The following is a 24844-nucleotide window of genomic DNA, read 5'->3' as shown; positions in this document are numbered from 1 at the left end:
TATCTCTTGCACTATAGACCTGCTCCAACTGTCAGAGTACAGAACAGAGCTAAGAAATGGAGCAGAACCCCACAGAAGGGTCTGAATGAAACTCACCTCCCGCAAAGACAGGAGCCACAGGGACAGCTTCATCCAAAGTCCCACGGCCAAAAAGTTTACCCTTCTGGCTTGGGCTGGCAGTGGATATGCATTAGCTTTGCTGTTTTTCTTTTGGAAATTGAGATTTGTTTCTCTCAGCAAGAGTGAGCAGGAAAAACCCTGAGATTTCCCACTTATTAATAACACTTCTAGCTAAGTCTGAGGCTTTAAGTCTTATTTATTGATTAGAGCTGGTGCAGAAATGGAACATTTGTCTTAAACTTTTGCAGAAAACTAAACCCAGCCTATGACATTTTTCACTGTTAGAAGCCTTTCTTACCCCAGTAAAATCTGGAGGGGGAAAAAACATATTAGGACAACCAGGTGGATCAAACACTCTAACCTACTGTTTTGCATGAGGCAGGTAAAAGCCTGACTGTCCTCAGGTCTTCTGCACCTCTACTCAAACCGGGTGAAAGTGGTGCTCTGGTTTGGGTGCTCTTTGAGGCAGGGAATGATTGACAGAGAGATACAGGTGGCTAGTGCGGTGACAAGTTTTGTTGACTTAGCCAGGCAGGCAAAAAAAAGTTAATTTTCTTGAGGTTTTCTTTTAAAAAGTGAGAAATGTGTATGTTTATTTGTCAGTTAAAAGAATCGGTTTATGGGGACTTCTGAATGACTTCCTTCTGGGGACCTAGTGGGCAGGAGCAGCAATACACAGAGCAGTCTCAAGACCAAACAAAAACCTGAATAAGAATATGCAGATGTTCACCTGTCATCTTTCATGAGAGAAACGCAATAGAAAGCCAGGACCATTCTTGATATGTTACTAAGCTAACAAAGGTATTTAAGCGACTGGATGCTCAAGCAATCCTTTGCAGGAAAATTCTCCCTCTTAGAAGTGCAAAAAAGATGTCATGGAACAAGATCAGCCTGGCTCTTACCTGGTGATGTTATTAGGAAGGCGTGCAATGCTTGCTTACTGGTGGGAAGATCCACGGTTGGCGGTGGCATGGGGAGTGGGGGCAGGGGGGGAGTCTCTTTTCAACAGATGGCCTTCAGATGAGGCCATCCAGAATCACAGCAAGCAAGACAGATAGTAGATCAGTAGTCTATTGAAATTCAGGATGGAGAGAAGAGCCGGAGACACTTGTGGGATTTGAAGCAAACAGTGCCTCCTACAACTCAATTAGATGCATTGTAGATCAATTCAGCTGCAGGACTGAGCTCTTTAACAGCTCTGGGCAGCAGAAGCACATGTTTGGCCCCAGTGTAGCTCTAGGACAGAGGGTCTGCCAGTGCCTTGCCACCCCCAGGGGAGGCAGGATGGCCTGAAGATGCTCCTGCAACAAAAGGACAACTGTCCTCTGCGCATACAAGTGCTCCAGCCCTGAAATGAATTAATGTCTGAAGTATGATTATATTAAGAATCTGAGGGGAATTAAATCCAGGGATGAACTGTGTAGCCAGGAGCACAGAAGTGGCTGACCAAACGTGCCATGTAAGCTACAGCCAGCCACCAGCTAGCGCTGACTGCAGGCTGATACCTGCTGTGGGAATATCTAAACAACCTGCATGGAGTGAGCTGCTCAAGGTCGGCCTTAAAATGGTAAGTCATTGAGACCAAGTTCAGTAGCATGGAATACCCGAGGGGTTAAGGCTATATGTAGCTCTTGGCACAGTCAAGTAAGCAATGCAGTAGCTGTGATGTGGAGGCACCACTGACCCGCAGCCAGAGGCCTCCCAGGGAGCAAGTGTCCCTTTCCCATGCTTCCCTCACTGCCAGCATCAGCGCCAACTGCACCATGTCGGTATGTGCTCTGCAGAGGCAGGAAGGGAGGAATTACAGCATATTGATTTGTCCCTGCCTGCTTGGCTTTGTGATTCACACCCGGCCATCACCTTGGTCAGTGAAGCAATAAGCCATTGACCAGCGTATAATAGAGGGACTCAGTGTGAAGCTTGCAGCCCTTGTGCCATCTCCCCAGCCTGTGCTGCTGGCTTTGTTCAGCAGGTCCATGGCAAAGCTCCTGCCTGCCCTCCTCCCCCAGCACTGCCAGCTGGCTGGACCACTTCTCCCCCAGAAAGCCAGGATCCTGACATTTTCCAAACAATCAGAAAAGAGGAGAAAATAACTACTTGCGCACATCTCAGGGCATACACAGCGTTTTATTATACAGTCTGTGGCTGCAGGATCAACTTTCCTGATTATTTTAATTTCCAGGGCTCAGGAACTTCCCAAGAAAGGAACAGACTGAGATGCTCAGTCACCATAATGCTGCCCTCAAGCATATCCATAGCTCCTCCCAATTTAATGTCACCTGCAAACCTTAAGCAAGTATTCCATCCCCTCCAGGTTATTAAAGGCATTGACTAGGGCAGACCTTTGAAGTATTCCACTTGCTGCTGGTCTCCAGGTAGAGTCCAGTTTCTCAAGCTCATACCCAGGAGTCCCTCCCCACAAGGGCAAAGGCTCTGCCTCCAGAAAAGACAGTAAGGTGCCAAGAGTGTGACTCCACCCTTGAATGGAAGTGACTCTGCCTTTCCTACCACCACCTTTGTTACAGAAGGGCTTAGATGTGCCCCTGAAATTGGAGATGCTCGCAAGACAACACTATGCATTTTACAGCATTGGTAGGTAAAGGGAGAGCAACTGGCATCATCTACCTAGACTTGTGCAAAGCATCCTTGTGTCTAAATTGGAGAGGCATGGATGTAGATAAGGAATTGGCGGGATGGTCACACTCTGAGAGTTGCCATCAACAGCTCAATGTCCATGTGGAAACTAGTGATGAGTGGTGTTCTTCAGGGGTCAGTACTGGGACCAGTGTTGTTTAACATCTTTGTTGGTGACACAGACAGTGGGGTTGAGCACACCCTCAGCAAGTTTTCCAATGACACGAACCTGAGTGGTGCAATCAACCCTCTGGAGGGTAGGGATGCCATCCAGAGGGACCTTGAAAGGCTGGAGATGGGCCCGTGTGGACCTCATGAAGTTCAACAAGGCCAAGTGCAAGGTCCTACACGTGGGTTAGGGCAATTCCAAGCATGAATTCAGGTTGGATGGAGAATGGATTGAGAGCAACTCTGAGAAGAACTTGAGGATGTTGGTTGACAAGAAGCTCAACATGACAAGCAACATGTGCTTGCAGCCCAGAAAGCCAGCCGGATCTTGGGCTGCATCAAAAGCAGCGTGGCCAGCAGGGTGAGGAGGTGATTCTCCACCCTCTGCTCTGCTCTCCTGAGACCCCACCTGCAGTGCTGCATCCAGCTCTGGGGCCCCCAACATGAGAAGGACACAGACCTGTTGGAGCGAGTCCAGAGGAGGCCATGAAGTGATCAGAGCGCTGGAGCACCTCTCCCAGGAAGACAGGCTGAGGGAGCTGGGGTGGTTCAGCCTGGAGAGGAGAAGGCTCCAGGCAGACCATAGAGCAGCCTCCCAGTACCTGCTGGGGCTGCCAAGAAAGCTGGGGAGGGACTTTTTACAAGGGCCTGTAGTGGCAGGACAAGGGGTAACGGCTTTAAACTGAAAGAGGGTCAGTTTGGATTAGATACAAGGCAGAAATTCTTAACCGTGGGGGTGGTGAGACACTGGCCCAGGCTGCCCAGAGCAGCTGTGGGTGCCCCATCCCTGGCGGTGTCCAAGGCCAGGCTGGACGGGGCTGGGAGCAGCCTGGGCTGGGGGGAGGTGTCCCTGCCCATGGCAGGGGGCTGGAACTAGATGGGCTTTAAGGTCCCTTTCAACCCAAACCATTTTATGATGATGATTCTACTTCTTGACTGTGTAAGCCAGATATGGCAAAGCAAACTCAAGTCCTTAGCTGTATGAGCAGAATAATTTCTCTGTATTTACAAGGTCATTCAGGTAAACTTCAGGTACCTTCCTCAAGGTTCTCATGCATTTCCAGGCTTGAAAGAGTTGTACATTCTCTTTTGTGACATGAGATGCACATTCATAATGCATTTTTCATAAAATTCTATCTATATTCATTAATGGGTTGATACATCCTGGTTGCTGAAGAGAGCTCAAGGGATTTGGCAAGGACTGAAGTCTTTGGTTCCTCCTCTAGCTCAGCAGTGGTTGGGAGAGGAGAGCAGTGGATAACATGAAATGCTTTGTCTGTTGTTACCTGTTAAGAAAAAATATCCTTCCAGTGAGACATAAGAGTCTGGATGGTCCCTAAGAGGCCAGCCCTTACCTCTTATGACAGAGCAGGCACCTGCCATAGTGGGGTTCATAAATATGATAAGCCATACCCTATATATTCTGCAACAGAAAGAGGACTTCAGCTGTCCAGAAATCAAAGCATTTTAGTATGTAGCTGAAAGATAACAGTGTTCATAACATCCCAAAAGAGATTTCCTTGGTAGTGGCTGCAAGCTACTATTTCCACCCAGCTAATCATACTAATGTCTAAGCATCTAGCCAAGGAGGGAGAGCTGGGATGTAGCTGGAAAGTTAATGAGAAAGCAGGAGGTGTGGCTGGTTGCATTTATTTTTTCTGCCTTACTCTGGACAAAAACCTTGTTTCATTCAATGGAACGCTTTTTGTCTTTACAGAAGATGTCAAGCACTTTCATAAAAGAACATGCTCCATGCAACAACCTACCTCATTTTTTTCAGGCATTTCTTCTTGTTTGATGCTCCTGGCAGAGGACTTTTGTATGCAGTGACAGCCACACACTTGCTCCCAGTCATCATGGAGTAGCGAAAGCAGGGCTGCTCCCTTCAGGAAGGTGAGCCAAGGGGGATCCCAGAGCCATCAGGACCTGGCCCCACGTTACCCAAGCAAGGGAAGCAGGGCAGACACAGAGGTGGTGGCCAGGTCCAACCCAGAGTCCAGATCGTAAGGCAATACCACAGTGATGAGGCAGGTCCAATGTCAAGCTGGGAAGTCAGTCCATGGGTGAGGAGCATCAGGCAGATCCATAATGACAAAGTCAACCTACAAATTGAGGTCCCCATCAAAGGGCTCCATAGCCAGGCAGAAGCTGGGGCTGAGCTGGAGACCAGCTCCTCCAGCACAGCTCAGGAAAAGAGTAAAAGCCTGGGGCCAAGCTTAAATAGCTGTCCTGGGCCCGTGGATGTTGGTGGGGGTCCCAGGTAAGGCTGGCTGGGGCCGTCAAGGCTTGTTGGCATCCTCAGAGCTGTTACATTTGACAGGGTTTTCAGTGTGGCTTCGCTGGCAAGACACAAACAAACCAGCCAAGTTGCACAAGTGGAATCATTTCCCAAATCTCCTCATTTGCATGTGTGTGTGAGGCAAACCCAAACACCATCTTCCTTCTGACTTGGCAAGTCCTTGATATAGTGGAAGCACGAGAAAAAGTCCAAATCAATGAAGCAATCTGGGAGCCACGAGGCTGTGAACGGCCCAGCCTCCCGATGCCTGGGGAGCTGCCTGCCTGGGGAAAAGTCACCTTTTGGGGATCCCTCCTGCAGCTCATGTCATGGGGCTGCCTTTTGGCCAGAGGCTCCTCGCTCAAGAGAAAATAATTATTATTTACCGAATTATTTCTTTATGCCCCAGGGAGCAAGGAGTTCCTAGCCAGAGGGGGTGAGAGGAGTGGGGGCCCCATGGGATGGATGTGCCGGTGACTTGGTGCCTCCCCACCCCAGGGCACCCCAGACACAGTTTGCATCAGAGTCCATCCCAGGCACTAGGAGGTTAAACGGGGTGAGTGCCTTTGCCATCATTATCTAGGATGGCCTCAGGACCGCCAGCTTTCACATGGCCTGGAGAAATGGTGTGACCCAGCTGAGCAAAGAGGACTCATGTCCAAACTGTGGTGACTGGGGCTGGTCTGCAGCCCCATTGCAGCCCAGGCAATGCCCATTTTGGGTGGTCCCAGAAGCTCCTGGCTGTCCCTGGAGCAGCTAAATCAGGATAGCAGAGCATGTAGACTGGTGGTAACCTCAGCCCTACCTCCTAGTAAACCCCTGCCTAGGAGCATCTTCTGGCATGGATGGGGTCACCCGCAGAGCTACCCACGTGGGCAGAGTCTGAAGGGACCCAGAGGCTGTAGCCTGACACGTGCCCCAGTTCATCTCAGCAAACAGCTCCAGCAGAGCCCGAGTGTGTCCTGTTGCTGCTTTGGGCATTTCCCTCTGTGGCTGGCACAGAAATGCCTGCAGAGACTGGGGCTGGAGTAAGGTTTCTGGCACAGGCCGGGGATAGCTGAGTTATTCATGAGCAAAACCCAGAGCCTCAGTCCTGCTGACTTGAATGGGAATTTTGCCTACGGCATAGCTGCCGGGGTTGGTTCGCGGGCTGGGAAGCAGGTGCAGATTGCTACAGGATGTGGGATCATATTGGCACCTCATTGCTAACTAGTGTTTATCAGTAAAAAGTAGACTTTACTGGCTGCTTCCACAAACGTTACTCATTCACATGTGCTAGAGATCCTCCCCTGGGATGGCAGAGGTGTTCACACACTGATCTTCTCCAAACACCTCACCACCCTTTGACCACTGCTGCAGCACTTGGACCAGTCTCCAGACATATGCAGCAGAGAGCGAGGGATGCCCGTGTGATGCCCACCCTCCTGTCCTCTCTGGCCACCACAGAGCGGAGGATGCTCATCCGCAGCAGTGCGGGGATGTGCAGTGCCTGTCGTCGGCCGCTGCTGGGGAGCTGTTTGTCTCATGCTTTTGCAAGCGTGAAATCCAAGGTGGCAGCTTGACATGCAGCAGCAGGAGGGAACAACCTCCCTCCCTCTCTCTGTGCATCCCCTCTTCCAGGAGGCCTGAAGAGACATCACAGCAGTGCCTCTGGTCCTTCTGCTCATGCCTGCAAGTGCCTTAAGTATGTGACTTCTACTGTACCAAACCCAAATATTAGCCTCCAGGACCCCTGCACCTCTCACTGTAGCCCTTGCCATGGGATGTTGAAGGTCTGACTTGGGTCCAGTCCAAGGAGATCTGGTTGTCTGTGGCTGGAGCTCTTTCAAAACACAATCACTGCTTTATTTTTCAAGATATTGTTTGCTTCAATGAATCCTGAGGTCTTGCTGTTATTTGGCAATAATTGCTTGTTTTGTCCAGAAATGGATTTTTCCAAGAAACGTCACTAAAATTCACACATCTCTGGCACAGAGCACAAATGCAATATTGTGGCCAGAGGTGACACCAGATGGGAGGCCATCATGCTGTAGGTGTGACAAGTGGCAGAAGGGGTGCTAGAGGGCCTCTGGAGCAGGGTGACTTTGCCCACCCCAGCTGCTGATCGGACCAGACTTGCAGGGGAAAGTGCATGTTTGGCCAGGACCAGCAATCAAAAGGCTCAGGCTGGTTTTATTCTGGCTAAGCATGATGCCTCTGCCTGTGGGATCAGCTCCAATCCTGCTGGGTGGGAGGGAGTGGGGGAATGTGCAGGTGCTATTTATATCTTCAGGAGCAGCTGGATTAAACTGACAGAAGAAATGTGCCGTGAAAGCCTTTCTTTTCTTCATACACTATTTAGGAAGCTAGGATTGCAAAGCGTCAGCCATTTGTTTTTTTTTCCCTGGCTGCTGGTGGTTTTGTTCCTGGAAGAAAATGCATGGGGAGCGGGAAGTCCCTGGTGAGCATGGCCAAGCAGCAGCACATGTCCTGGGTCAGCACAGCCCGTTTGGTGGGGGTGCCAGCATCCTTCGCAGCTCCCATGGTGAAAGTTGGAAGGGTTTGTGTCTTAGCGAGTTCTTAGGGGTCAAGGTGTTGTCCAGAGCCTGGGCACAGCAGCATCTGGGTGATGCGCAATGGCTTTTATAAAGAGTCTTCACACAAGCTTTTGTTTTGTTCACCAGAAAGCAGGGTCTTCATGTTTTCTGAAAATCAAGCATCCCTAAGTACCCCAGGCTGGGTCCCTAAACATGCAGCTCTGGAAATCCCCAGCCCATCTGAAGGTCATGGTCCTGTACTTTGCCCTGCTCAGGTCTTTGGGGGCCAAGCCCTGCTTACACCTCCACCCGCACCAAGCCCTGTATTTCCCCAGTGAAGCTTGGCTGGAGGGCCGGGGGGGGAGGATTTGTCTGAGCACGGTGTCTCATGGATCCTGTTGTGTTGTTGCAAGGTGGGAGACTGCTTGTTTCTGTTTGCTTGTATTAATCTGGTGAAGTGTTGCACTGCTCTTTTCCTTTTGTGTTTTTCCCTGCTGCTCCTGGTCGTAGCTAAAGTAGGAACCTGTCTCCTTTGATTACATGTATCCTTTTTATTTGAGGCTGAGATCACTGGTTAAGCAATCATTTGCCCAAAGACACCCACACCTCATTGCCCTTTCGCCCAAGGGTTGTGGTCGGTATCTAAAAGGCCAGACAGGACCTTCCACCACCCTGTGCTCCATGCTGCAACCACTCAGCGGGGCATCAATTAGCATGAATGCTCAAGTTCAAAAACATAGTATCAAAACAATTTCCAAAGTGCTGCCTTTTCCGGAGGTTTTGGTTTCAAAGGCATTCCTCTGCGGTCAGAAGAAATACTATAAAAACATGAGACGCTTCTGGTTTGTGAACGCTTGCGTCTCATTTGCTAGCTTTTCTCTGTGCCTCCTTCATCACGAGGTCTCCAGGGAGTCAGTGGAAACATGAAAAGAGAGCAGCAAGCCTCTCTGACAGACCCAGCCCCAACAATGGTGTTGTTTCCTCAGCATTTTTTTTTCTTTTTAATGTTCCTCCTCATTAGTTTTGCTAGCGTTGCATGGGGCTTCTAGCTCTGTGTGTATTATTTCGTGCTGCAGTGCTGTGCTGAGCATCGCCTGGGATCTGCTAGCTTGCTCGCATGCAGCAAAGAGTTAAATCATGTCCAAAACACTGAGCTGAAAGGGTCCCAGGGGAGCCACAAGCCTTACCTCCAGTTGCCTACATGATAAGCAGCAGGGCCCTTGCTCCCCAGATATCTTGCACACCAGCCCACCGTGCCTGTCTCAGAAGTGTTAGCAGGGCTGTGTGCCTTGCTGTGGCTGTAGCACCTCAGGGTGCTAACGAGGGGCAGAGCAGGTGGTGTTTAATGCCCCTCCCTGATAAAAACTGCTGTGCTTGTGCAGGATGCTAGCTTGAAATTGTCTCTCCTGCATCATTCCCTCATCTCTGCTTGCCCATCTCTTTGCAGATACTGATCTAATGGAGAGGGGAGGAGAGGGGAGGAGAGGAGAGGAAGATGTTTCTGGCCCATGATCTCAGCCTGCTGCCCACAAGAAGCTGTGTGCGTGACAGGGGCAGGCAGGATCCAGCACCGTGATGGGTGTGGGCTCCTGATGCCGCTTGCTTGATGCTTTCCTGAGTTGAACAGCTTCATCCGCTCCAGCCTATACTCCCATAGCCTTTTCCATATGGGAAACAGCCTGAACTCTCTTCTCAGCCGGGTCCATTTGTTACCCATTGTTCCTACCCATCCTCTCAAAATGAGTCTCCCATCACCTCCCATCTCCCCTGCGGGGAGGCTGGTCCTGTCTGCTGGACCCCCAATATTCCCCAGCATCTGTGCAGGACCTTCCACTGACTGTCCTCAGTGTTACAAACCTGAGCAGTTTCCAACGCACACGAGAGAGATCAGTCGTATTTGCAGTGAATGATTTCCCATGTGTGGTTTGTGCAGATTAATGACACTGATGTTTGCCTGCTCTGCGTGAGCGTTGCTGAAGGGCACCTGTGGACTGGGTTGATAAAGGTAGTTTAATGGGAGGAATTATATCTCTCCTGATGAAGTTTCCAGCTGAGCTGAACATCCCCCTTGCCTGGCACAGCACTATGTCCTTCCCACGCTGCAGCTTTGCCCAAGACCTCTTGAGTGGTGGGAGCCTTGGTTTTTCAACCCAAATTCTTGCTGTGTGCTGGCCTTGCTGCTCTAGGCACTGGTACGGTCCAGACTGCCCCATTGCTGCCCCATGCCTCCAGACTGCCCCCCCAGCAGTGATCTGTCCTCTCCAGGTACTCCTCCTGCCCAGCTCTGCTCCCCCAGGTACCCGTTTGCCAGCAGTGGGAGCCTGCGATTGTATCTGCCGAGAATGTCCACATCAGTCCTCCTGCAGCTCGTTTGTCCCCACCCTGATCAGCTTTTGTTCTGTCTGGGTCACTCCTGCAGAAAAAACCCAGCTCTTCTCCTACAAAACCCCCTCTGTGTCTTTTTCCCGTCTGCCCAAAGGTTTCTCTGTGGGGCTCCTCTTTTGTTCCTGCTTCCACCATCTGCTCTGTCCCTTTGCCATTGCATCTTCCCACCAGAAAGCTGAAAGCAGACCCAGGTCTTTTGGCTCCCGACTATCTTCCTGGCACACTCAGGGTTTCTTGTAGCACAGTCTTTGTTCAGGACTCCAGGTCAGAGAGTCTCCATTTCAAGGTTTTTCCAAAGAGGTTCAGAGTTTGTTTTGCAAAAACGTTTTCCTGTTTTGTCTTACAAAAAACCCCCCAAACAAATAAAAATATTATACTTTCCCAGGAGACAGAAATTTCATCTTCCTACCCATCTTTGAGTGCAGTGGTTTCAGGGCTAATACAGAGCTTGGTGGGTTTCAGGAAATGTTTGACTCCTGGTCTGAGGTTTCATGCCAAGCTGGCAGTTCTTTAGTGCTTTTTTCTGCATTTTGGTTTCTCTGGATGGTGAGGCGAGCTGTCACCTTGGGAGGTTGCCACGAGGACCGAGTTACTTTATGGAATCTTCTCCCATTGACATCTGTGTACAGCTGGAGATTGAAGCCAAAGGAGTGACTCCAGGCTTGTGCTCAAGTGATTGAAAACGGAAATCAGAGGTACAAACAAGAATAAATCCTGCTATTCTTAATAAATAACATTATAATAAAGCCTTGTACCACTTTAAGTGACTAAAAGCAAACACTGTGTATAGGTCTAAATTATCAGTGTGATCTCTTTAGTACTTTTTGCAAGTCATTCATCTCTGGAAACTAACGTCATCCCTCACTCTCCAGCATACATTGGGCTTGAAGCAGAACATTCTGGTCACGAAATTTCAAAAGAAATTGTCATCTGTCTTGGGGGGAAAAGAAAAAAGATTCAAGAGAATATATGCATGGATCCTGCATTTTTATAAAAATGTGGGTATTAGTATTCGAGAGTATCCTTTTAAAGCATTTCAGGAAGATTTTGAGGCTCTGTTAACTCACCACCATACAACTTATGGAACTAGGAACTTTTCCCACAAGAAAAAAGAAGGAACTATCAATAGAACCAGAAGCTGAATGACACTGCCTTCCCTTAAGTGATTGTCATGATCTACTGACCCACAAAGTAAATATTGATTGAGGCAAAACCATGGCCAATATTTACTTGTAAGAAAGATATATTTGTTTTCAGCAAACAAGAAGTTGATATACTTGTGGTCTGTGACCTGCTTCCCTACCAGCACATCCTGTCCTGGCTTGAGATCTGGCATGAGGGCCAGCCGGCAGAAGTGAAGGAGCCTTTCCAGATCACCAAACCCATCTCTGCTGATGCAGGCTTGAATTCTGTAGAGCTTTTCCTACGATCTGCTTTATTTACCTATGCATCCCTCTTCTGGACAGTTGCACCATGGCTGGCTGCTGGGAGGTAAGTCCATAAACCATCTCTTGAATCTGAGGTGTTGGTTGCCAGCAGAGCTGAGTTCACATCTCCCCTGCTTCAGCTGGCCACGGCTGCTTCAGTAAATCAAGGGCCACCATCAGCTTCTGTCAGGATGCCGAGAGCCCTGGGGTGAGCATCTGCTCTCTTCGCTCCTCAGATTGATAGTCAGTCTTTACATCTCAGACTCTTTCTGCATCTCTCACTTCGTAGTGCTTTCAAAGAACAGTGTTTGAAAATATGTGACAAGGAGTGCCAAGGAGAAAATGTGCAGAGAAGATAAAACCCCAAATCCATCTGACCGCTGTAATCCTCTGCCTGGAAAATCCACTCAATGACCCCAGAGATATTTGAGCCCAAATGTGCACTGGCACAGGAGGTACTGTTGTTTCTGCTCATACCCCTGTTACCTGCAAGGACCAAGCTGTCGTGCCAGGACACCCATTTCAGCACAGCTTCTGTCTGTAGTAAGGTTTTGAGGCAGCTCGTGTCCCTCCATCTCTGGGGCCAGGGCTGCTTCCGGTGTTGGAAGGGACTGAGAGCTCTGGTTCACGGCTTGTGGGCTGGCCTTAAGGGGATCTTCTTCCCCAGAGGAAGGGTCGAAGGGGCAACCACCTCCCCAAGATGCCAGTGACAGGCACATCACTGCGGTGGGTGGGCTGCTTTTCAGCCTAGATGAGGTCTATGTCCGATGGAGCCCACGCAGCTGGCTGCAAGAGGGACCCGTCACCGGCCGAGGCTGAGCCCATCAGTGACGGTGGGAGCCACTGGGATAACGGATTCAAGAAGAGGGGAAAAAACTGCTGGAAAAAACAGCAGCTGGAGAGAGGAGCGAGGCCATGCGAGAGCAGCAGCGCCGCAGCACCCGGGGCAGGGCAGGGCAGGGGGGCTCCAGGCACGGAGCAGAGACCCCCCACAGCCCGTGGGCAGCCCCGGCGGGGCAGGCTGTGCCCCCAGCCCCCGGGGGAGCAGCCCCCCCCCCCCCGCCCCCCGCAGCCCGGGAGCCCCCCCGGGGCAGGGGGTGCCCGCAGGGGGCTGTGACCCGCGGGCAGCGGCGCTGGGGCAGCTCCTGGCAGGAGGGGGGGGGGCAGGGCTGGGGCCGGGCTGGGGACCCCATGGGGACCCCCTGGTGCCGGCTGGGCCTGGGGGGCTGCGCCCGTGGGGGGACCCAGGCTGGGGCAGTGTGGGGAGACCTGCGGCCCCTGGGAAGGAATCGGGTCGGGGCAGTTCGTGGGGGGCTGTCTGCCGTGGGGGGACCCCGGCTGGGGCAGGGCAGGGTGTGAGGGGGAAGCAGCGGCAGAGCCAGCGTGTGATGGACGGACCCCAGCCCCATTCCCCAGCCCCTGCACTGCTGGGGGGAGGAGGGAGGGAAACCGGGAGTGAAGTTGAGCCTGGGAAGAAGGGAGGGGTGTGAGGAAGACGTTTTTAAGATTTGGTTTTATTTCTCATTATCCTACTATGACTTAATTGATAATAAATTAAATTAATTTTCCCCAAGTTGAGTCTGTTTTGCCCATGGCGGTAGCTGCTGGGTGATGTCCCTGCCCTTGCTTCGACCCAGGAGCCTTTCGTTGTATGTTCTCTCCCCTGCCCAGCTGAGGAGGGCAGTGACAGAGCAGCTGGGTGGGCACCCAGCATCCAGCCAAGGTCAACCCACCACAACCTGACTGTGCTCTGGGCTGTAGGACGTTCAGCCTGCCGATGTCTGACCCATCCAAAGCCTGGAAACCTTGCTGACCATAAGGAGTTAAACATCTTTTGTTTTTTCTTTTTGTTTAGGGGTTCTGGAGGAGTATCTAGCATCAAGCTGAAGGTGTACAGGTGAGTAGTGTGAGGATTGGGGTGTCAGGTGCTCAGTGAGATCTCATGTCCTGGTCTGCATCTCAGCTACCCCAGTCCTGCTGCTTAAACACCCTACAGTGCCACTCCTCTGACAGAAGAGAAGTAGGCCAGCTCCTCACCCCCCAAGATGGGTTTTCTCTGTAGTCCTTGAATTGTCCCTTGATCCCAATCACTTAGTTGAGAAAATCAAGTTAACATTTGCTATGCAAAAAAAAGGGGAAAAAGTGATGTTCAGTGGCAGCCACCCATTGTACTCAATACCAAAATGTCACCCGGCAATAAAAGTATTCCCGTAAATACTCTTTATTAACAGGGGAGACATTTAATACCTCCCACACACTGTGCTTCTCTGGGCCGGTTGTTAAAATGTTAAAGGGACAATGCTCTTTGGATTGATAGGTTCCCATTTTTTTTTTTTAACTTGCTTTCAAGGGGGAATTGTTTGATTTCACAGTATTTGATGGATTCATGAAACAAGTCAGGCAAGAGGGTCTGGGTTGCCATACAACCCCTGCCAACCCCTCTGCACATACCTGCTACCTCCTCCCTCCCTCCCTGGGCTCTGCCTTTTTAATCTGATTTCACAGGCAGGCTGGTCTGCTGAGATTTACAAGATCCTGTCTTTCTCCTGGCTGCTCAGTGAAGAAAATGCACAATAAATTTTTAACACCTCCCTCCCCACTTTTCAAGCTCTAATGACCACTGCTGGGGCTGCACGGAGACACCTGGAGGGACAAACCCAAAGGCTTTGCTGCTTCTCACTCACCTTTCTTCTTCTGAGAACCTGGGGGCAAGCGCACGGGCCATAGCTGGGGCGGACAGTGGCCGTAAGAGCACCAAGCCCCGGCCAGAGTCAGGTGAGAGCAGTGCTGGGAGGAGATGTGTGTCTCTAAGTGGTGCTGGGCTGCCTTAGCAGGTCCCTGTTCATCTGCTCTGCAGAGGAGGGAAGGTATTTTTACTGGGACATTACAGACAGGCCCCTAATAGAAAGGGGATTTTGCTCCCGTAAATCCAACAGTGGGTGATTATTTATCATTATTTATTTATCTATTGTTATTTATGAAGCTGTGTGTGATGGATGGGTGAGGAGGGTGTCCCTGAAGAACAGGCAGCCCCCCGTGTGTGGGGACCTCATTGCAACACTTGTTGTGGGGTGACCTCCCCTCCCTTGGCAGGAGGCGTCTGGAAGAAGCCTGTTGTCCAGCAAGGGACTCAAGCACTCAAGCAGACACCCAGCCCTGAAAACGCATTTCATTTTAAATCTCTTTTGTCTTGGCCCCAAACAAAATTATTCATGACTTCCCAACTTGGCTGTGGTTTTCTTAGCTTAAAGCAATTCCTCCTTATAACCTTGCAGGTTGGCCAGCAAACCACCTGAAGTACTTCTGGAGGAGCTCTTGTCACCAGAGGAAAAGTACCAAATATTGCTCAGAGCCCCTCGCTGCGGCCCCACCTACACACATCTGCTTTTTATGTGCATTAAACTCTGTGCCCAGAATACCTGCCAGCGAGAGTGGGCCTGGCTTTTATAGGAACCATCGTCAGCATGTGAGAAATGCGCAGTAAATGTTAGCTATAAATCTTTCTCTGGGACACCTGGAGAGCGCCGGCACCGCTGCCAGCCCTGACTCTGTGAGGGGTTTCGTGCTGCTGCATGTCCCCCCTCACTGCTGGCTGTCACGGTCCAGGCACAGACCCCAGCTTTACCGTCTGTAGCTTCACCTTTGCTTCTGCAGCAGCAGCTGCTGGTGATTAAAGCTGGGGAGGGGGCTGGCAGCTCCCAGACCACTTTTGCCCACTGGTCCTCAGCTTGGCTCCTCTTCCTCTCGGTCCTGTGCCTTTACAGCTGTCCCTCCCCGTGAGAGCATCAGGCTCTGACTGCCCAAAGGAGGTTTCTCCTCTTGCCTCTGCTTGACTTCACAGAATCACAGAGTGGTGGGGGTTGGAAGGGACCTCTGGAGATCACCCAGTCCAATCTCCTGCTAAAGCAGGTTCTCCTAGAGCAGGTTGCACAGAGTCACGTTCAGGCGGGTTGTGAATGTCTCCAGAGGAGGCTCCACAGCCTCTCTGGGCAGCCTGTGCCAGTGCTCTGTCACCCCCAAGATAAAGAAGTTCTTCCCTCGTACTCAGATGGAGCTCCCTGTGCTGCAGTTTGTGCCCGTTGCCCCTTGTCCTGTCACTGGGCACCACTGAAAAGAGTCCCATCCTCCTGACACTTGCCCTTAAGGTGTTTGTAGACGATGAGATCCCCTCTCAGTCTTCTCCAGGTTGAACAGGCCCAGCTCTCTCAGCCTTTCCTCATTAGGGAGATGCTCCCTCCCCTCATCATCTTGGCAGCCCTCTGCTGGACCCCCTCCAGCAGTTCCCTGTCTCTCTTGAACTGGGGACCCCAGAACCGGACCCAGTATAGCAGAGCGGAAGGATCACCTCCCTCGACCTACTGGCCACGCTCCCTCTGATGCCCCCCAGGATCCCACTGGCCTTCCTGGCCTTGAGGGCACACTGCTGGCCCACAGGCAACTTGCTGCCTGCTGGGACCCCCAGGTCCTTCTCTGCAGAGCTGCCTCCCAGGGACTTCATGTTCCTTCTGCTTTGCTCCGTGCGCCTCGCAGTGCTGCTGGCATCAAGGTACCTGGGAAGTTCTTCCCAGGGGAACAAAGGAGACACCAAGTCCCTTGGGAAGATGATGTGCTAGGCAAGCTGGCAGAGGGATGGGGGTGTTTGCCAGCTGCTGGGCATTGCTGCTGGAGAAGCTCATCAGCAGCTGGGGCAGGAGCTCGTCCAGCACCAAAGCGGCTCCCTGCAGCGCCCAGCTCCTGTGCACCGAAGGGACGTGTGGGGTCACCTTTGGCACTTCAGGTTACGCTGCTGTAAAATGGCAGCAAAGTCCAAGGTGAAATCAGGAGTGTCTAGAAAATGTTTGAAGTCCCCTTGGTGGAAAGTATCAAACATATCCACAACCCCCTCACACTGGCGTTTCCGAGGGACCGCTCCGATGCCAAGGCACGGGGCACTGCGAACAGCAGTGAAGCCAGCCAAGGCAAGGGCACAGGCAGAACTTGCCAGAGAAAAAGAGGATGGGAGGTGTGTTGCCCAGCTCAAAACCCCCCAGATTGCTCCCTTTTGATAACACAAGCTATTTTCTTTCAATAAAATAAAGTTCACTCAAGGAAGGGTGAAGCATAATAAAAGTTGCAAACCAGCTATGTTATATATTACTGTATCTATATGTTAATGCTGCATTAAGCTATGTGTATGTTAATACCTAGCCAATAAATATTACACTTCATATTTCACTGCAACGTAAAACTTAAGTAAATTAAATGAAACAAAAACGTCAAACCAAAATGATTTGATTTTACATGTTGGAAGCTGTATTTGGCAGCAGCAACCCGGAATGGGAGTGGCAGAAGACTTGCTTTGATTTTCCTCCCTCCCAGTGGATTTATGCAAGATGTTTTAAATATTTGTGCCTTCCTGCCTCTCCAGTGGAAACCCTTTCTGCTGAAAACTTCTTGGCAAGTTTTTCTGAGGACCAAGTAGCTGCTCAGTAAATGCTTTCTCATCTACTGAGCAGGTTTTGTTTAATTACACAGCAGCTACAGCGTGTGGCTGTTCCTGCATTTTAAATGGCAGAGTGGGTCCCACTGCACCTCCTCGTCGTAATTTACTTCCCCCCACCCCCCCCACCCCCTTTTTCCCTGTGGGTAATATATAATTGCTGTGAAATTACATAGTGTTAGCTAGTAAAATAATGTGACTTAACTAGGAGCCAGGATCTTCACTGGTCCTCAGCAATGTGTCCATAACCATGAGGTCTGTGGCCAAGCCTGCTTTGCTCTTTTGCCCACAGAGGTAGGAAGGGGACACCCGAGGGCCTGGCACAAGCAACGTCCTCAGCGGAAACTTTGGGGTGAGGCTGGATGGCTGAGCACCGGCTGAGCCTCCACGCTGCGCCAGCGCATCGCGCTCTGGTGCTGCTGGTTCTGTGGGGAAATGGTGAGAGTGAAGAGCAGCAAGAATAAGAGATGAGAATAAAACCCTCCGCAGAAACAGATAAAAGCATTGGCCTTGGCCTGGTGAGGCGAGTCCCGGGAGATCAAAGCTGTTTATCTCTAATAAGAGAGCATGGAAAAAGCATTAAACAAACAGCTTAATTTCCCTGCGGTGTTTAGACTGGCGCTGCCTGTAACTAATGGTGGTTAGTTATAGGCTATAATAAGTTTTCCTTATGTAGGCAAAGTCCCGTTGGGTTTCTGGGTGTCAATATAATAGGAACTAAGTGATTTAGTCTCTTCCAAGCAGAAGACAGTATCTCTCTTTCCTCTCTACTTATGAAACCCATCCATCACTCCTGAAGGCAGGCTGCCCGTGGTGGCCCTGGCCCCCATTCCTGCTGGGGTTTCCCTCTCCTGCCAGCAAGGTGCCCACAGCTGGCATCAAAACCAAAGGAAACTTCATGCATGGGAAAGGAAAGAAGCTTCTGTCCCCGTCCACCTCCTTGGCCCACTTTGGCCAAGCCCAGGATCCCACTGAGCTCTTCTGCCTTGCAGCAACCCTCTTGAAGACCCTCTGTCACAGCTCCAGCAGCCGCTGCCCACCCATGTCACCCACCAGTGGGTCAAATCTGGGCTTTTCCTTTTAATACAAGATTCTCTGAATTATAGTTTCCAGGAAGTTCATTGATCCCAATTTCAATCATCCAGTGCTCAGAAAATAGACATGTCATAGTAATTCCAGAAGAGGAAAAAAATGAGTTTATTTGACATAACTCAGGCTGCAGTATTCCTTTGGTAGAACATTAGGATCATTATATCAATTATATCACTGTATGCATTAAACCAGAGGAGGCTTCTTTTCTCCTTGCTGGCTGAACAGTGAACTATTTTGATCAGATACTCCACTTTTTTGAAATGAAAATAAGCAGTTTCAAATTTCCTGACTCCTCAGAACTTGCCTGCTGCGTCTGCGGCTCAGGTAGCACTGCTGGGCAGAGCATCGGTGGTGGCTTTGTGGTACCTTTGGGATGGGAAGGCGATCTGGGAAGTGGATTATGGTACAGTTAGACAAGTGTTTGCAACCACGTTTGCCCGTCACCATTCCCTAGCTGTGCTTGGCAGCTTGTCTCGTTGTACCCATCTCTCTGGGTAACGCATACAATTGATTGCGTCCTCGGTGTGTAAGACTCTTATTGGGAAGCCTGGGAACACTCCAACTGCTGTGAAAAATGGTGAAATACGTGCCTAAATTTCTGAGACAGCCTTGAAAACCTCTGCATTGCTTTTGCAAAGCCAAATGATTCACTGCAACGTTTTCCGAAGGGCATTCCCAAGACTGCTGTGCTAAACCAAACCTAATTCTTACTTGTGATTCTCTCTGTCACCTGCAAGCAAGTTGCTCGTGCAGCTAAAATCCTTTGCCCAGCCTGGGAGGGCACCACTGTTTTGGGTTAATGCCAGCCTGCCCAGGGAAAGCATCCCTGAGGAGGACTCTGAGGTGGATAAACCGCTGCAAACTAGAAACAGCTCTCTCCCTGAGTCCAATCCCCAACCTTTTGTTGAAATGGACTGATTTTCCTGCTGGCAGCAGAGCTTTCTGATGCTTGAAGGAGGAGGCAGAGTGAGTTTATAAGCACTCCTGCAGTGAAGATCTCCTTGCAAGATAAGAGTGGAGGAGAGAGTTCGAGCACTTGGGTCGGATGAAAGGTGTCTGATGGTGACCTTTAGAAACAGAGATGTTTATACAGGGGGGTACTTCTGGAAGGCAAGCTATTCCATTTTCTGCCTTTTGCATCCATGGATGTGCCTTTGTTTCCCCTCTCTGGATCTGTTCCTGGCTTTACTGCTAGTTTAAAATAAAAATATAATCCATTTACAATCCTCCCTTACGGCCATTAAGCGCTAGTCTGAGAAAGGCTATTATCTCCGCTTGGCTGGCAGAGGATTCAATTCAGAGCCACGTAAGGGTTTAACTCCTGCATGGCTGTGCAGCAGGAGCATCCCGCTTGCCAGGCTGTTGGGGATGGGGGAAGCTGGCATGTGCCCGGCTTTGCTGCCTTTCCGCAGGGCCAAGAGCTGCGAGACCTCAGGGTTGTCTCTCGTCCCCTCTTCCAGGCTCTGTCCCATTGCTGCCACGAGCAGAGGGGCTGCAAATCTGCAGTGTCCCCAGGGCGAATGCCGTGGGGGCTGCCTGCCTGCCAGCAGTGGGGAGGTTTTGTCCCTGCCTGGCCAAGGCAGAAGCTCCAGCCATAAATCTACGGCTGTTAAAGGGAGCAGAGGACCCAGCCCGTGGTGGCTGGGGTTGGCTTGCCTCAAGACACAAACAGGGTGGCAGAGCTCGAGGCTCAGATCTGACCTGTCCTGTGCGGTTTGGGCCAAGGAGCATAACCTGATGGCTTCACCCTGGAAATGGCAGCAACCCGTGTGCCTCACACCATGTCCCTGTGCTCAGGGAGTGCTCTGGAGCAGGACTGTCCCCAGTGCTGCTGTGTGCAGAAACCTGTCCTGCAAGGTACGTTTCTCCTTCGTGGGGAAAAACCCCCACAATTTCTATTTGTTCCAGATTGGGAAGAAAAGTCAAAATTTTGCATTTTCTGGCATATGAAAATTCTGCTCGGTACAAATACTACACAACCAAGTGAGGCAACCACTTTTTTCACCATTGTGTGCCCATGAAATATTTCAGTTCCCTTAACTCCGCATCAGTGGCAGGGGGCCTGAGCTACCGGGACATTTTGGGCCAGCTCTGAAGCCACGTGTGGTACCAGAGGACACCAGCTGAGGCTGTGCCTGCCCGGGCTTCTGCCTGCTTGAAAAGCAAAAGCCCCTCCAAATTCCCTGGAGGGATGTGAGTCTGGAGGGAGGCTTTCCCCACCAGCACATCCCAACCTGCCCTGAGGGGAAGGACACCAAGATCATTATTGTTTTCTTTGCTGGACAATTCCTGATCATTATTATTTGGTCCATGCTCACCAGGTTTTAAATTATTCTGTCTCAACTAGCTGATGGCATTTGTTACATGTCATGCAATGTTCCTGGTAATTAATTGGTATTTAATTAATTAAGGGATAATGGCATTCAATTAAGGGATGCTTGTGGAACACTGTCACTGGGTAATTAATGGCTTCCTGCTGCTCAAGCAAAGCCGAAGCATTTGGGGAAAATAAATAGAGAGGAGAAGCTGAGATGTTTATTCCCTTGGCAGGAGGCAACCTTGTGTCCCAGTGATCTCTGAGTCTCCTGCACTGTCACCAAGACAGGGACAGCGTTCCCAGCTGCAGGCAAGAAGCACTGCGTGACCTTGCAGCAGCCAGGCACCCATTCACCAGCTCTCAGCTGGCAGCAGCCGTGATGTGCAGTCACTGGCAAGGAGGAGAACTGCACAAACAGCGAGCACCTGATGTTCCCAGCATCACACAGCAGGCCAGTGGCAGAAACAAGACCTGATTTCCAGACCCTGTGCTCAGGGTTCTGCTCGGGGTGAGCCAGGCTCTGCCCCTGACATGTGTGAGTTTGAAATTGCTCACGCTGGTTCAAGGACCAAAGTATCTGGGGGAAAATGGGCCTTGTGTCCTATCGACTTTGGAGGAGAGCACAGAAAAAATATGAATTTCCTGGGATGTGAAGATAAATTAAAACAATTTCCCTGAATCAAACAGAACAGAACACCATTTTGAATAAAGAAGGACAAATATTGAAGGATAGACAGGAATGAGTCACTTTACCAGCTGTTCCCGGCTGGCTAGAAACACTCTATGATGTTGAATGAGCCCTGTGTGTGATGGGTATAAATATTTCAAGCACCTCTGGCAGGGCTCAGAGGGTCTGAACCCATCTGGTCCCTGCTAGCACTGCACCCTGTGCGAGGGACCAGCCCGAGGCAGGGGCTCCTGCTGCTGCTGCAGAGCAGGGGACCGCCCGAGAAGAGTGACGGCCACGTCTGCCACTATGACCCCTGGTTGCCCCAGCCATCTTTTTGGACATGTGCCACTCAGCTCTGATCTCCCTCTTTGGGAATGAGGGTATTTCTGGGCAGAACGGGAGAATGGTCCCTGGGCACTGAAGCCCTCTCAGATTCCTTTTCCAGAGCTGGGGTGCAGACAACAGCCCAACGCCGCCCCCTCAGAGCAGAAGTGCTTCAGAGCTCCTGGTTCTGTCCCATGCCACAGCGATCCCAGCCCTGCTTTCCCTGGGCGGCTCTGCCAGCAGCCGGCATTAAAGATGCAGGAGGCTCCGCTCCCCGCTGCCATACACACGCATAAAGCACATCGAGGCGAGGATATCTGTGTGGCCTGCATTAGCATACTCTTTTCATTCCTAATCCCACCAGACTCCAGAGAAGGAGTTATTGCAGCCTAGGAAAGGAGCACGGATAAATTACAACACATAGTATTTAAGATGCTGCTGCTGTGGGGACCCATCTTCTTTATTTATCACTGACCTTACCCCAGAAGTCCACGTTGGAGCATTTCTGAGGTTGGTTTGAGGCTCAAGCTTCTGCCTTCCCAGCACAGAACCAATGGAGTGATAAGGATCCTGACCACAGCTCAGAGCAGCTGTGTGGCAGGGTGTCCTCCCAGTAATTTGTCAACACCTTGGTCCATCCTTGGGGATGTGGAGAGGATCAAAGCTGGGCTGGAGCACCCAGCTCCTGGGTGGACAGCCATTTAATGTTATTCAATGAGGTGCAATGTGAAAATTGCCAAAGACTGCGGTGTTTTTGTTCCCTGGCAGCTTGCAATAGGTTTTCCCTTAAAAGCCCTCAGCCGTTTTTGTATCAAAAACACATTCCCAGCTGAGAACTGCAAAACAATTGGGGTGGGGGAGGGAATGTAAATTGGCATTTCATAGTTTGATTGCTGATGCCTCCTCTGAAGGAACTGCTTGCTGGATCTAATTGTTTAGCCCAAGAATTTAATGATGCTATTAATAATTAACTGTTCCATACACTTTACACTGGCTCCTTAAACGCATTGGATTTTTGTTATTCTCTGGCACTCCTGTATAAACAATTTTTCCCTCCTAATTCCTTCTCATATTTCAGCTTTACTTGGTAGAATTAGTGTGATATGCAAAATATAGAAAGCTATTGCTGGTTGACACCTTTGCTGCTACAGCAGACTTAAAGTGTGACAGGTCCTTTCCAAGTGCATGCCAGTGAGTGGCAGCTTTCCCAGGGAAGGGGGGAGAATGATGAGCTAAAGAGCACATCAGCGACCTCCCATCTTTTCCAGTGGTCTATGCGACAGGACAAAGATGCAAGGAAACTCCCAGGGCAGAGGAAGGTCGAGGAAATTTCCACTGTGAAGTTATAACCTAGAAACCATCAGTGTTAACCATTTCTTTGTTGTTCTGCGTGTGTCAGGAACATGCGTGTTTCTGAGTACATGTGTGTATCCACGCATGGATGAGAGGTACTTCTAGTCGCTGATACCTCAGAGCTCCTCATCATCTGTGTAGCTGCCGATGAACCCTTTTTTTTCCTGGGGTAGGTGTAGGGGATGGACACGGTGGGGTGCAGGCAGTTTCCTGAGACCTTTGGGACGGAAGGTAATTGTGAAAATGTAAACTCCCATTTCTAATTAATTGCAGATTAAGTTAAAAATAGAGTCTGTTATATAAAATGTATCTTGAAAGCCCTGGTCTGGCTGGTTACACAATACCCAGGACAATAATCTCTAATTAGGGGTGAAAATGCTCCAGGTGTGATTTTTGAAAACAGGCAGAGCAAAACAGTCGGGAAACAGCTCGTTTTCCTGGTGTGACCCACTCTTCACCCCCAAGTGCATCCTCATGCCAGGCTGGGGTTTATCCTCTGCTCCATCCCCAGACGTCCCATCTCACTCCGTGCAGCAAGCAGAAAACTCTCAGGGTGGTACCTAGTCACCACGCGCAAACCTGGAGGTCCCCAAACACTTTTAACCCCCAATTTCCCTGAAAGGCAAATCCCACCTCAGGGCTGAGGACACAGCCTTTCCCTCCCCGCAGTTCGAGCAGTGCTGGTGGTTCTTCATGGCTGTTTAACAGGCATGGCCCCTGTTGCGCCACAGCCCGACGAACCGCCCCACAGCTCCTCTCCAAAGGTCGTTTGTGTTGGCCGGCGCCCAGCTTAAAAGCAGTTCATTTATCTCTTGTGTGCGTGCAGAGCTGGCTGGCTCTCAGACGGGCAAATTCTTTTGCTGCTTAGCGTTTGCCATCGGAGCGGTGACCTGCAGGCACGATGGGTGCCAGCAGAGAGCTCCAGGAAGGATGCAGAAGGACCTCAAAGGGCTTCTGCCAGAAGCAAACCTCTGCTTCCCACCCAAACCCCCGACTGACCCTGATACCAAGGAATTGGTTTTAGAGCAGGGCTGGCACTTCTTGTAGCTGGAGGCTGATCAAAGCTGGTAGGAGAGCCTGGCTGGAGCGTGTCTTAGGGTGGGAGAAGCTGTGATCCTGAAGGCACAGATCCTGGGGAAAGCAGACAGATGGGGCTGGTTCCAACTGCCAGATCCACTGCAGGGATGTTTGGCAGCTGGTCCTAGCACCAGCAATGCTTTCCGCAGCCCTTTCTACTGAAGTGCCTCCAGTGCAACCATGGACAAGCTCCAGATCCGGTGGCCCCTGCCTAAGCCCCCTCCCATGACACTTTTACTCTTGTAAGTTCCATGTACGCCTGTCTCCTGGGAACTGAAGGTCCTGTGCAGGGGATGATGTTGTTCCTGCCACCCTTTATGGAGCCTTTTGCTGGCTGCCAGCTCTGCCCAGGGGTTATCTCTCACTGCTCCAGCTCTCTGCATTCTTGCAAACACTTTCCTAGTGTGGCTGCATATAAAAGGAAGAAGAATGCAGATCCAGTCTCTCCATCCACTCCCCAAGAGGCCAAGCAATTCCTTGCTGCTGGCAGAGCCTCACCCCACAGCAAACACTCGTCGGGTTTTTCATTTAATTCATTTTTATTTAATCTGAAAAAGGATTATCTGTCACCTGAGGAGCCACTTGGAGATCACAGTCAGAGCACAATGCGGTTTCTTTGCAATGTGCAGGGGTTTCCCTGAATCATCCCAGGGGCCACGGACAGACACTGGGGGTGAGGAAAGTTGCTGTTTGCAGAGCAATGGACTTCACTGACTTGCTGGAGGATGAGGCAGGTGCTGGGGGTGGTGAGATGCAGGACCGGGGGGACTGTCTCATGGGGCTCCCATGGGCAACAGGGAACAGACTGACTTCAAGTGTCACAGCTCAGATCAGCCCAGGTCTGTACTCTGCTACTCACCTTCCTTGCTCCACCCAGGACCTTGAAAACCACTGTTTCTGGTTGCTGGGACCAAAGCTTCCCTTGACTATCACAGCCCCAACTAGGTCTTCTCCACTATCCAGCTGTGCATCCCCCAGCTGGCCTATCCAGCACCTCTATCACA

At 50.7% G+C, this 24844-nt stretch overlaps 1 long non-coding RNA gene across 1 annotated transcript; it reads left to right on the top strand.

Moving 5' to 3' along the window:
* Positions 1–11424: 11424 nt before the first annotated feature.
* On the top strand, positions 11425–16749 carry LOC114016616 (uncharacterized). The gene is made up of 4 exons (XR_003561186.2): positions 11425–11592; positions 13384–13425; positions 14137–14303; positions 14804–16749. It is a non-coding gene; the product is annotated as an uncharacterized LOC114016616 (long non-coding RNA).
* The last annotated feature ends 8095 nt before the right edge of the window (positions 16750–24844 follow it).

This window comes from Falco cherrug, chromosome 15, assembly GCF_023634085.1.
Source record: "Falco cherrug isolate bFalChe1 chromosome 15, bFalChe1.pri, whole genome shotgun sequence".
Classification (NCBI taxonomy): domain Eukaryota; kingdom Metazoa; phylum Chordata; class Aves; order Falconiformes; family Falconidae; genus Falco; species Falco cherrug.
This window is presented reverse-complemented; position numbering and strand designations above follow the sequence as displayed.